Raw genomic sequence first — 13,871 nt, 5'->3', positions numbered from 1 at the left:
TTCCTATAAATATTGAACTTATAAAATCAAAAAATTTACAGCCATCATGGAGAGGGGATATGAGATAGCATTGGCAGATAAGGTTAAGGATAATCCAAAGAGATTCTACAAATACATTAAGAGCAAGAGGGTAAGTAGAGAGAGGGTAGGGCCTCTATAAGATCGAGGAAGTTGTCTTTGTGTTGAACTCCAGGAGAGAGGAGAGATACTAAATGAATATTTTGTCAGTGAAATAAACTTTGATGTTTTAAAAACAGTTCATATTACAGAAGGGGAGGTTAGGGAGGTCTTAAAGAGTACAAAGATGGGTAAATCTCCAGGACCTGATCTAATGTATCCCAGAACATTGGGGGACGTAAGAGAGGAAATTGTGAGATCCCTTGCAGAAATATTTGCATTATTTGTGACTACGGGTGAGGTGCTTGATGACTGGAGAGTGGCTAATGTCATACATTTGTTTAAGGGATATTGTAAGGAAAAACCAGGGTACTGAAGACCTGTGAGTCTGACTTCAGTTGTGGGTAATCACCCAATCTATCTATATTTGTCTGCAACCTTCCGAGTACCATAGAATTTAGGTACCATGCCTTTTGCCCTAATCTAAGGCATCTACATCAGACACATGCAAGACTCTACTAATCGCATTTTGCCAATGAGGGAAAAAAACAATTTATGTACATTCTGTTTTCTGCCACCTGGCTAATCTTCTATCCATGCTGATATGTTACCTGCTACTTCATGAGCTCACACTTTGTGCAATAACATTTTATATGGCACCTTGTCAAATGTTCAACTCTAAAAACTCCCCAATATACAATTAATGTTATTCCCTCAACTAGCTCAAATAAATTGATTATACATAATTTACCTTTCACAAAACATGCTATTTTTGATAAACTTAAGCTTTTTTAGGTGCCTAGCAATAACCTCCTTAACGATAAATTCTAACACCTTCCCAAAACAAATGACTGGCATATAGTTTCCAATTTACTGCCTGTCTCCCATATTGAATAGAGGAGTTAGATTTACTGCTTTACCGTCTGATGGAATTTTTCCAGAACCTAGCATATTTTAGAAAATTAACAGCAATGTATCCATTACCTAATTAGCCTATCTTTTAGGATGAAATTCATCTAGAACTGGACCTTGTCAACTCACAGCTCCATCAGTTTGCTCAGTACCACTTCCCTGGTGATTACAAATTCATCAAGTTCCCCTCTCCCTTCCACCACCTTATAAATACCTATTATTGAAATGTTCTTTGTATTAGAGTCATAGAGTCATAGAGCTGTACAGCATGGAAATGGACTCTTTGATCCAACTTGTCCATGCCGATCAGATATTCTAAATTAATCTAGTCCTAATTGCCAGCATTTGGCCAATATCCCTCTAAAACTTTAATTTTCATATACCATCCCAATGTCTTTTAAATGTTGTAATTGTACCAGCCTCCACCACTTTATCTGGCAGCTTATTCCATGCATGTGCTATCATCTGTGTGAAAAAGTTGCCCCTCAGGTCCCTTTTAAAGTGAAGAGAGAAACAAAATATTTGTTCATTTCTTCCACCATTTCCTTATTATCTACTATTAACTCTTCATTCTCAGTCTCAAGAGGACCAACACTCACTGTACTTACTCTTACCTTTTGAAAACCTGCAGAAAGTCTTACTATCCATTTTTCATTTTTTAAGCTGGCTTCCTCTCATTCTCAATTTTTTTCTCCTGATTAATATTTCAGTCATCTCTGCCATTCTTTACATTCTGTCCAATCATCTGATATGTCACTCATCTTTGCACAATTATATGCTTTTTCCTTAAATCTGATGCTTTAACTTCTTTCATTAACCACAGGTGGTGGGTTCTCCTCTTATATTTTTTTCTTTAAAGTAGGAGTATACTTATTCTGAGTATTCAGGAATATCCTCTTAAGTATCTGCAAAGCTTCTCTGTTAATATATCTCTTAGATTAGATCCCAGATCACTTCAACTAGCTCAGCTTTTATAAACAAACATGTGCCCTTACTTAAGTTTGCATAGCAGTTTTAGACCCACTCTTCTCCCTTTCAAACTGAATGTAAATTTCAATCATATTATGGCCATTGCTAACTTAAGTCTGCCTTTTCTCTGAGCTTATTGATTACATATGCCAAACCTGCTGAGATTTTTCCAGCAACTTCTGTTTTTGTTACAAGTACAAAGTTCCGTGGAAGGGTCACCAGACCCGAAACGTTAACTCTGTTTTCTCCCTCACAGATGCTGCCAGACCTGCTGAGCTTTTCCAGCAACTTTGTCTTTGTTCCTGCTTTACAGCATCTGCAGTTCTTTTGGTTTTTATTCGCTAGACTTCTTTGAGGAGGTTAACAAGCAGGTTAGATGGAAGGCAAATGGCCGATACAATAAGTTTGAATTTTCAGGAGGCATTTGATAAGATACTATACATTTGGTTGTTTAGTAGGGTAAAGTCAAGGTGTTGGAGGTAGTACATTAAAAGGGTTAGAAGATTGCTTAACAAATAGAAGATAGAGTTGGGATAAGAGGGGCAATTGCAAAGGAACAACGTGTAACTGGTAGAGTTCTGCAGTGTTCAATACTGGGATCATAATTACTTATAATAAAAATTAATTATTTGAACGAGGAAAGTGGATGTACTATTGCCAGGTTTGTGGATGACACAAAAATAAGTGGGAAGGCAGATGGTGAGGATGACATCAAGAGCTTGCAGAGGAATACAGGCAGGTTAAGCAACTGGGTAAAAACTGGGCAGATGGAATATAATGTGGGAAAAGGGGAAAGTAGGAAGATTAAAGGAGCTGACTATTAGTTAAATGAAGGAAGTCTGTAAATAACACAAGAACAGAGGCATTTGGGTATCCTTGTGCATGAACCATAAAAAGCAACATCTGAGTTGGGTACTAGGGAAGACATATGGAAGATTGGCCTTTATTTCAAAGGGAATGGAGTATAAAAGTAGGGACATTTAAATAAAAACTACACAAGGCACTAGTCAGATCATAGATGGAATATTGTAAAATAACTTTGGGCCATTTAGCTAAGGAAAGATATATTGGCATTAGAGACAGTCCAGAGAAGGTTCATTAGGTTGATACTCGATATGAAAGGACTGTCTGATGATGAGAGGTACAGTAGGTTGGGCCTCTACTTATTTGAGTTGCGAAGAATGAGAGGTGACCTCATTAAAACATACAAGAACATTGGAGACTTGAAAGGGTAGATGTGATTAGGTTGATTCCCCATGTGAGAGATCTGGGACCAGAGGACAGGGTAAGGGACTGCACATTTAAGAGAGGAGGAGGAATTTCTGCTCTCAGAGGGTGGTAAATCTGTGGAATTTTTTTATTGAAAAAGGATATCAAGACTGGATTTTTAAGTATATTCAAGACCGAGTTAGACAGATTTTTACTTAGTAAAGAATTTAAGAGTTACAGGAAAAAGGCAGGAAAGTGAAGTTTAGGATTATCAGATCAGCCATTATTACCTCATCGACGGCAGAGCAGGCTCAATGGGCTGAATGGCCTACTACTGCTCCAACATTTTATGGTCTTATGGTCAGTGCAATTGCATCCTTCCTGTGGGATGGTGACCAGAACTGCACACAAAACTTCCACTGTGGTCTATCATCTTACACAGCTACATCATAAGCCCCCTGCTCTTGTATTCAATGCCTCAACTAAAATAGACAAGAATTCCAGATGCCTTCCTAATGATAATGATGTGGAGTGTCTGATGTTTTTCCAAATGATGATGACGTAGAAAGGCTGGTGTTTGTCCATTGACAATCTCTGTGGATGGAAGACAGAGGCGGTTGCAGCCCATGGAGTGTGCTCTAAGTTTTTACAAAATGCTTGACAAGATGGACAAGGTCAGAAATCACATGACACCAAGTTATAGTGCAACAGGTTATTTGAAAACACAAGCTTTCAGAGTGTAGCCCCTTTGTCAGGTGAAGTGTGAAAGAAGCACACAGAACATAAGTAAAAGATCAAAGTGTCACACAACTGATGAGGACATTAGTGAACCAGAAGAGTTTTTCCCCCAACAATCAACAATGGATTTATGATCATTAGACTCTTAATTCCAGAACAAAAACAAAGTTGCTGGAAAAGCTCAGCAGGTCTGGCAGCATCTGTGGAGGAGAAAACAGAGTTAACGTTTCGGGTCTGGTGACTCTTCCTCAGAATTGATGGTGGCTGGGAAAATGTCAGTCACTGACAGTCTCCTCCACAGATGCTGCCAGACCTGCTGAGCTTTTCCAGCAAATTTGTTTTTGTTCCTGATTTACAGCAACCACAGTTCTTTTGGTTCTTAATTCCAGATATTTATTGAATTCAAATTCTACCATCTGCCATGGCAAGATTCAAACCTGGGTCTCCAGAACATTATCTGGGTCACTGGATTAACAGTCCAGTGATAATACCACAAAGGCCATCACCTCCCCTGGATTCTAACTTTCATTGGTTTGAACTGGTGCTGTCTAGTTTCTCTCCACTGCCTGGGAAAATAGGAAGCTGCACTAAAAAGATGTGAGATCAGGTAATAATGAGATGTTAATGCATGCAAATAGGCCCCTCACTACTTCACTCGAGAGATTCTCATCTAGCCACTGAAACCTTGGGTAAAAAATCAGATATTTTTCTCACCATGGGCAGTATCATGCTTCTGACCTTGCAATACTTTCCCAACTACTCATCATTGTCCCTATCGTTCAGGGCCTAGGAAAATCAGCCCAAAGCCCTGATTGTCATCAAGTGACTTCTAATGTTTGCTTAACAGTACTGTTATGGTCACACCATATGCTTACAAAATTTATTAGGAAAGTGGAAAAATTTGAACCCATTGCAGACCATTCATAACAGGAAAGTTAATGTGTGATAATGGCTTATGACGTCAAATTGTTCTGTGAACAATGGAGAAACCTGACACCATGGTTTTTTGACCATAAGAAATAACATTTTTTCAAGCACCAGTAGTCAGTTAATCTGGGAGATAAACAAGATCCAGAGGCCAGCAAGAGGAAAAACCCTGCTGAAAAGTCATTCCAGGCAAAGAGGCAAGACTAATTTATTTTTACCGCATAAATGGGTATAAATATCTTCACTACAGAGCTGGAAAAGCCAGAAAGCTCCATCTTTATTTCAGGAAATCTACAGAGAATCTTTCAGGCCTGCAGCCTTTCAATTACAAAGTTAAGGACTAATAATTGAGGAGACATTTTGACCATTTAATAAATCTAATTGTCTGTTACACCTGTTCTCATGTTTGTGTATATCTGTATTTTATGTAGTTGAGGAATGGGTACGTATTGAGTTTACATTTCATGTGTTTAACTTTTTGATCTTTCTTTTGATTAAAATTTAAAATTTAAAAGAAAACCTGTGCTGTCTTTTTAAATAAGTTGTAGGACTCAAGGGGTTATAACAATTCTTTAGAAAATACAATTTTTTTCAGTCAGATGGTAAGGGGAAAAATGGTCCATAAGCATACACAAGCACATACATATTGGGCAGTATATTATCAGCCTTGAGGAGACAGAAGAGTGGATAATTTCAGAAAATCTCAATTATAGAGACAACTCCTCAACCATCTGTTAGCTCTGACAGAACATTACTGAAACTAGAGTCTGAGTGCATTGGCTACCAGTCTCAAAGCGGAGAACTATCCTGGAGTCTCATGGAATTGAGAATCAATCCTCAGGACACTTCTGTGTGCAGCCCTGGAAAATTGTTGCAAAGATATTAATTTTCTTTGAATTTCTTTTACCAGATATAAAAATATTGAAAATTGGCGGATGGAAAGCTGCTCGGTTGACAGTCAAGCATCATCTATTCGGGTAATGAATCTTTTTGCTTTCCAATCGATGTATGAAGGTAGTACATTACAAGGATGGATGTGTTGGCCAACTAATGGCTGCAGCATGTGGACATGTCATGCAATGAAACATCCTGGAATATATTTAGTGACTGTTGACAATCCTAGTTATGTGACCATCAATACCCACCTCACCCAGTTTGACCATGAACACCCACCTCTACCAGTGTAGTAGTCAACACACAACTCTCCTGGTGTGATGGTTAATCTATTTTCTGATCAACCTGTTTCGAGTTGTCATTATATACCTCTACAGCAGATGGGGTTTGAACTGGGCCTCTTGATCCAGGATTAGGGACACTACCACTGCGTCACAAGAAGGTCTCCCCAAATCCAGGAATCTTCAGTTTAACATTTTGCCAACTGAGCTGTTTCAGCACAACTACAGCCACCTCTCCCAGTATCATTATGAACACTTACCTTGCCCAGTTAGCGTCTGTTAATTTCTATCAGCAAAGACAACTGCTGCTTGGCTTCAGGTTTATGTCCTGGAGATGATATAATCTGTGATTGACATCTCTGGTGGTGAAGCTTCTTGTCACTGTACTCCTCAGTGAGTGCAGGAGGCTTATCCATTCCCCTGTGACATACAAATGACATCGGATGGTGGAGAACGTAGGTGGTCTTCTGATTTGTCTGGCTTTCTTCTACTGCACTTTCTGCTTCAACATGTCATACTTTCTATTGTATTACAGCTGAGGTGTGCATTTTCAACAGTTTATTAACCAGTGACAGTGCTTTCTGCCCTGGATCTTTGCCAGCTCCATTAGTAGCTTAAATTCCAGATTTTATTGGGTCTCAATGATATGATGTGCAAATAAATGGAGTCTTAAAAAAATTTCACATACCCCATAAACTCTTAGCTTAACAGGCAAATGAGCAACCTGTATTGCTTCCAGATAGATAGTTCAAGATTAAATTCCATTTTGCTTGTTGATCTACATTTACACTGCCAGCTCAAACATAATTTATGAGGAAGGGTCACCGGACCCGAAACGTTAACTCTGTTTTTCTCTTCACAGATGCTGCCAGACCCGCTGAGCTTCTCCAGAAACTTTGTTTTTGTTTCTGATTTACAACATCCGCAGCTCTTTTGGTTTTTATAAGTTAATTTATCTTGTACTGGGAGCTAGGCTAATCTTATCAATTATAATTCCAGGTTATATATATCATTGAGAGGATATATTAGAGGATTACAGGCTTGCTCAGAAGGAGCTCAAAAGTGGACTGAGGAGGGCTAGGAGGCAGCACGAAAAAGGCTTGGCAGGAAGGATTAGGGAGAACCCAAAGGCATTTTACTCATATGTGAGGAATACGAGAATGATCAGGGAGAAGGTAGGGCCGATCAGGGATAGCATAGGGAACTTGTGCGTGGAGTCTGAGCAGATAGGGGAAGCCCTAAATGAGTTTTTTGCTTCGCTTTTCACGAAGGAAAGGGACCTTGTTGTGAATGAGAACTTTGAGGAGCAGGAAAACAGTCTTGAACAGATCAAGATTGAGGAAGTTGATGTGCGGGAAATTTTGGCAAACATTAAGATTGATAAGTCCCCAGGGCCAGACCAGATTTATCCTAGGTTGCTCCGGGAAGCGAGAAAGGAGGTTGCTAAGCCACTGGCGAAGATCTTTGCTTCGTCACTCTCCATGGGAGTCGTACCAGAAGATTGGAGGGAGGCAAATGTTGTTCCTCTTTTCAAGAAAGGGACTAGGGAAATCCCTGGAAATTACAGACCAGTCAGTCTTACGTCTGTGGTCAACAAGGTTTTGGAAAGAATTCTGAGGGATAGGATTTATGACTATTTGGAAAAGCATAGCATGATTAAAGGGAGTCAGCATGGCTTTGTGAGGGGCAGGTCATGCCTTACAAATCTTATTGAGTTCTTTGAGGAAGTCACGAGACAGGTTGACGAGGGTCAAGCAGTGAATGTGGTGTACATGGACTTCAGCAAGGCATTTGATAAGGTTCCCCATGGCAGGCTCATTCATAAAGTCAGGAGGTATGGGATACAGGCTGATTTGGTTGTCTGGATTCAGAATTGGTTGGCTGACAGGAGGCAGAGAGTGGTTGTAGATGGTAAATATTCTGCCTGGAGGTCAGTGCTGAGTGGTGTCCCACAGGGCTCTGTTCTTGGGCCTCTGCTCTTTGTAATTTTTATAAATGACTTGGATGAGGAGGTTGAGGGGTGGGTTAGTATGTTTGCTGATGACACAAAAGTTGGAGGTGCCGTTGATAGTATCGGGGGCTATTGCTGGCTTCGGCGAGACGTTGACAGAATGCAGAGCTGGGCTGAGAAATGGCAGATGGAGTTCAACCTGGATAAATGCGAAGTCATGCATTTTGGAAGGTCGAACTTAAATGCTGAATATAGGATTAAAGGCAGGATTCTCGGCAGTGTGGAGGAAGAGCGGGATTTTGGTGTTCAAGTGCATAGCTCCCTCAAAGTTGCCACCCAGGTGGATAAGGTTGTTAAGAAAGCATATGTGTTTTGGCTTTCATTAACAGGGGGGTCGAGTTTAAGAGCCGCGAGGTTATGCTGCAGCTCTACAAAACCCTGGTGAGACCACACTTGGAATATTGTGTCCAGTTCTGGTCGCCCTATTATAGGAAAAATGTGGAGGCTTTGGAGAGGGTACAAAGGAGGTTTACCAGGATGCTGCCTGTACTGGAGGGCTCCTCTTACGAGGAGAGGTTGACTGAGCTCGGACCTTTCTCTCTGGAGAGAAGGAGGAAGAGAGGTGACCTGATCGAGGTGTACAAGGTAGTGAGAGGCATGGATACAGTCGATAGCCAGAGACTTTTCCCCAGGGCAGGATTGACTGCCATGAGGGGTCATAGTTTTAAGGTGTTAGGAGGAAGGTATAGAGGAGACGTCAGAGGGAGGTTCTTCACCCAGAGAGTTGTGAGCACATGGAATAGTTTACCAGCAGTAGTCATGGAAATGGAGTCATTAGTGACATTTATGCGACTGCTGGACATGCACATGGACAGCAGTGAATTGAGGGGAATGTAGGTTAGGTTATTTTTGGATAAGGATTATTCCACAGCACAACATCGTGGGCCGAAGGGCCTGTACTGCGCTGTACTTTTCTATGTTCTATGTTCTATATCATCTTTAGTATAAGTTGTCTAGTTGGTTGCTCCCTCACCCCCATCCCAGGCCCCAAGATGACTTTCCATATTAAGCAGATGTTCACCTGCATATCTGCCAACTCTCACATATCCCCTCCTCCCACCTCAAGCCGCACCTCCATCTCCTACCTACTAACCTCATCCCACCTCCTTGACCTGTCCGTCCTCCCTGGACTGACCTATCCCCTCCCTACCTCCCCACCTATACTATCCTCTCCACCTATCTTCTTTTCTCTCCATCTTTGGTCCGCCTCCCCCTCTCTCCCTATTTATTCCAGAACCCTCACCCCATCCTCCTCTCTGATGAAGGGTCTAGGCCCGAAGCGTCAGCTTTTGTGCTCCTGAGATGGCCTGCTGCTTGGCCTGCTGTGTTCATCCAGCTTCACACTTTGTTATCTTAGTTGGTTGCCCATGTTTATTTCTGAGAAGGTGGTCTCCTCAAGTGAAAACAAACACATCTGCCTGGGCCATAGGCCATTGGTATTTGATGGGTTTTCTGAAGCTAGTTGTCTCCATCAAATACCATATCAAACTGCTGAGGTAATATAAAGCAACAGTAAATTTCATCCTACAAATGTAAACTTTGTCTGTTGTAATGATCAAGGTTGAGAATTATATTGTCATTCTCGTCCCACCACACCATGGATCACAATATAAAATGAAAATCTTTTCTGGTCACCAAGATGACCAAATCTATAACTGGTTTTAAACAGTAAGATCAAAATGAGGTTTCTTAACAAACATAATAATTATTTTATAATCAAAACAAAATTTATTCTGTGAAGATGCAAACAAGTGTTTAGTGTAAACAATCATTAATATTGAAGTACAAACACTTATCCCTCTAAATATCAGCCAAAAACACACACTCCTCAGGAAAAGAGTGAATAAAATTAATTTCTTTCCAGAGACTGATTTTCTGAAAACAAACAAATACTTTTGTCGATGTGCTATTCTCGAAGGCAAAATGATTAAGCGTGGAATGTTCTAAAGCCAGTTGCCCAGATATTCTAGCACGTGTTCAAATAATTAATCATGCAAGGCTGACTCTGGTCTTTCTTTCAGAGCTTGCTCAAGAAATGCATGACTGAGAAGTTGCTCCAAACATTTTCAGAAGAACAATTCGATTTCAGCCTGAATTCAAGCAGACCCTTTCAGAAATGGGAGAGATCAACTCTACAGTACTTCCTGGTACTTTTTTTGTCCTCAACTAATTCCAGATACCAAAGTACTCTCCATCCAGTCAGTGTTCAAACCAGACCCAGCAGGGTCTACAGCAAAGTAAGCAGTTATCATTAATCATGTGATTCCTAGGGCGCCATGTTAAAAAAATCTCTAATGTTCACAGTGATCTTTCAACAATCATTTTTAACGAATCATTCCAGTTATTTCCACAAAAATTTTAATCATTCTTTTGTTGCACATTTCCTTCAAAACCTAATCCCTCCAAGAAATAATAAATATAAAGCATCACCATAGCCCCCTGCCCTTGGAAAAAATAAAATGCTGTTTTAAAATACATTTTACAGTACAGCGTGAATTAAACAAAAATATTTTTAAAAATTAAGTCACATTTACACTGATTCCCATTCAATCTTTCCAAGTAACTTATAGAATTATCTCTGGTACATTCTTAGCTCTTAGACAATCCAAAAATTCTTGACAAAGGATCAACAGTTACACTGTTTTACCTGCAATGTGAACAATGTTTAAATAACAAGGCTTGGTAGAAAATTCCATTGACATAGTCTGATATACTGTATTATTCCACAAAGGATAGGGGTTTATGATCGGTATGTACCAACGTCTCTCTACAGCTGTGATGGATATATAATTCACAATGTTTCTGGGGAGGTGATGCTTTGTGGGATTATCACTTGATTGATACTCCAGAGACCTAGAGCATTAATATGGCAGCTAATGAAGTCAGAATCAATGAAAATTTGGAATTAAAAGCTAGCCTAATGGCCACCAGGTAATGATTGTAGTAACAACCCAGCTGGTTCACTATTGAACTTTATGCAACAAAATCTGCCATCATTACCTGGTCTGGCCTACAAGTGACTCCAGGCAATGTGGTTGACTCATAACTGCCCTCTGAAAGGTATATCAAACCAGTCAGTTCAAGTGGCAATTAGCAATAGGCAATAAATGCTGGTTCACCCAGCGTCGCCCATATCCAACGAACGAATAAAAGAAGAGCCAGTAGTAAACATACATACAAATATACAAACTGTTATGCCTCACTTAGGTAACACACTGGAAATCAAGTCTTGCTATTCCTGGAGTCATCATAAAGACTAAAGATTTTTATAAGCACCCAGGATTGCCCAATTTACCTGTCTTTCATATCCTGGTTAACAGAAAACATAGAACGAGTTTCTGTACTCATAAGCATTAGTATTTATTACAAATACAGATAAACAACTGTGAAACATCCAGTAGCATCTCAACTAGTTAAGAATTTAATTCCCCCTTATAAAATACACAGACACACACACACATACACACACACACCACACACACACACACACACACACACACACACACACACACAGTCAGACTGAAAAGGCAATTCAAAAATTCCCATTCACAAGGCTGCTGAGATGATTCTTGTGGTGATCAGAATACTGTTTCTCAGTCTTCTTCCTCTAAATGCTTTCACTGATTTGCAGGAGCTACAAGGTGACTGGTTCACACACATAGCAGTGATAATGGGAACTGCGGATGCTGGAGAATCCAAGATAATGAAATGTGAGGCTGGATGGACACAGCAGGCCCAGCAGCATCTCAGGAGCACAAAAGCTGACGTTTCGGGCCTAGACCCTTCGTCTGATGAAGGGTCTAGGCCCGAAACGTCAGCTTTTGTGCTCCTGAGATGCTGCTGGGCCTGCTGTGTTCATCCAGCCTCACATTTCATTATCATACTCATAGCAGTTCTCTGGCTGAGTCATTAGCAACTGCTGAAGGAAAAATAAACTGGTTTACTTCAGACTTAAAGTGGGTGTTGTTGAGACAGCTCCTGGTGGTGGATATCTAACGACTTCTCTGTATCTTATTCACAAGCCCAAACTGTTCAGCTATCTAAGAACTAATCACATAGCTGTTGGCAGGCTGAAGGCCTTTGTCTGCATAAGACCATACAGAATAGGAACAGAAGTAGGCCATTCAGCCCTTCGAGCTCTGCTTTGCCATTCAATGCAATCATGGGTCGTCTGGCATTCCTCAAGGGCAGGATGAATACACTTAATGATAAGATGCTGGGGATTGTTGCTGAACAAAGAGACCTTGGAGAGCAGGTTCATATTTTCTTGAAAGTGGAGTCCCAGGCAGACAGAATAGTGAAGAAGGCATTTGGTATGCTTACCTTTATTGGTCAACGCATTGAATATAGGAGTAGGGAGGTCATGTTGTGGCCCTACAGGACATTGGTTAGGCTACTTTTGGAATACTCCGTGCAATTCTGGTCTCCCTGCTACACAAAGGATGTTGTGAAACTGGAAAGGGTTCAGAAAAGATTTATAAGGATGTTGCAAGGGTTGGAGAGTTTGAGCTATAAAGAGAGATTGAATAGGCTGGGGCTTTTTTCCCTTGAACATTGGAGGCTGAGAGGTGACCTCATAGATGTTTATAAAATCATAAGGAGCACGGATAGGGTAAATAAACAAGATCTTTTCCTTGGGATGGGGGAGTCCAAAACTGGAGGGTACAGATTTAAGGTGAGAGGGGAAAGATTTAAAAGTGATCTAAGGGGCAACTTTTTCATGCAGAGGGTTCTGTGTGTATGGAATGAGCTGCCAGAGGAAGTGGTGGAAGCTGGTACAATTACAACATTTAAAAGGTATCTGCATGGGTATATGAATAGGAAGGGTTTAAGTATGGGCCAAATGATGGCAAATGGGAAATATTTAATTAGGATATCTGGTCAGCATGGATAAGTTAGACCAAAGGGTCTGTTTCCATGCTGTATATCTGTATGACTCTAAGTTCACTTTCCTGCTTTTTTCCTGTAGCCCTTGACTTCTCTACCAATCAAGAATCTATCTCAGTCTTAAATGTAATTAAGAACTCTGCTCACACATCTCTCTGTGGAAAGTCTCTGAAAGAAGAAATGCTTCCTCATCTCAGTCTTAATTTGGTCCCCCTTTTCTGAGATGATGTCATATGATTCTAGACTCTACCATGAAGGAAACATCCTCTCAGCATTACCCCATCAAGCCCCTTAAGAATTATGTTTCAATATCTGGTCAGAACTCCATAGACAAATTAGCTACTTGTTGCCCACTGAAGCGCTATTTGTGTACAACCATCTGGCTTAAGCTCGTCAGTAAACTATAATTGAAGCAACAGCTGTGTAAATCATGTCTAAAATGAGTGTTGGGTTACCGCTTCCAAAAACGTGTAGAAATGCTTCAGCAATCCTTGGTTTTAAAACAATTATTTTCTCATTTCAATACAGGAAAATAAAAAAGACACTGTCTTTACAGAATTAGGAGCAGGAGCAAGGCATTCAAACCCTTAAGTCTGGTCAAATATTTGATAAGATCTTGGCTCATCTGATTGTATACCCAAATTTGCATTCCCACCTACCCCAATAATTTTTCACACCTTACTTACATCTGTCTTAAAACATTCAAGGATTCTGCTTCCACTCCTTCTTCAGGAAGAGAATTCCAAAGACCCACAACTCACTAAGGCAAAAAAAACCCATTTCAGTTTTAAATGGACAATCTCTGTCATAGGATAAAACATTCTCTTCATAACCCCAATCCAATCTTGCCTCACAAGACAACACTCTCATTCCAAGTTCTGAATTTTTTCAGATGCTGCTGGACCTGCTGAGTTTCTCCAGAATTC

The sequence above is a fragment of the Stegostoma tigrinum genome, chromosome 9 (assembly GCF_030684315.1).
Source record: "Stegostoma tigrinum isolate sSteTig4 chromosome 9, sSteTig4.hap1, whole genome shotgun sequence".
NCBI classification, from domain to species: Eukaryota; Metazoa; Chordata; class Chondrichthyes; order Orectolobiformes; family Stegostomatidae; genus Stegostoma; species Stegostoma tigrinum.
The sequence above is the reverse complement of the archived record's forward strand: the minus strand, read 5'-3'. Positions refer to the sequence as shown.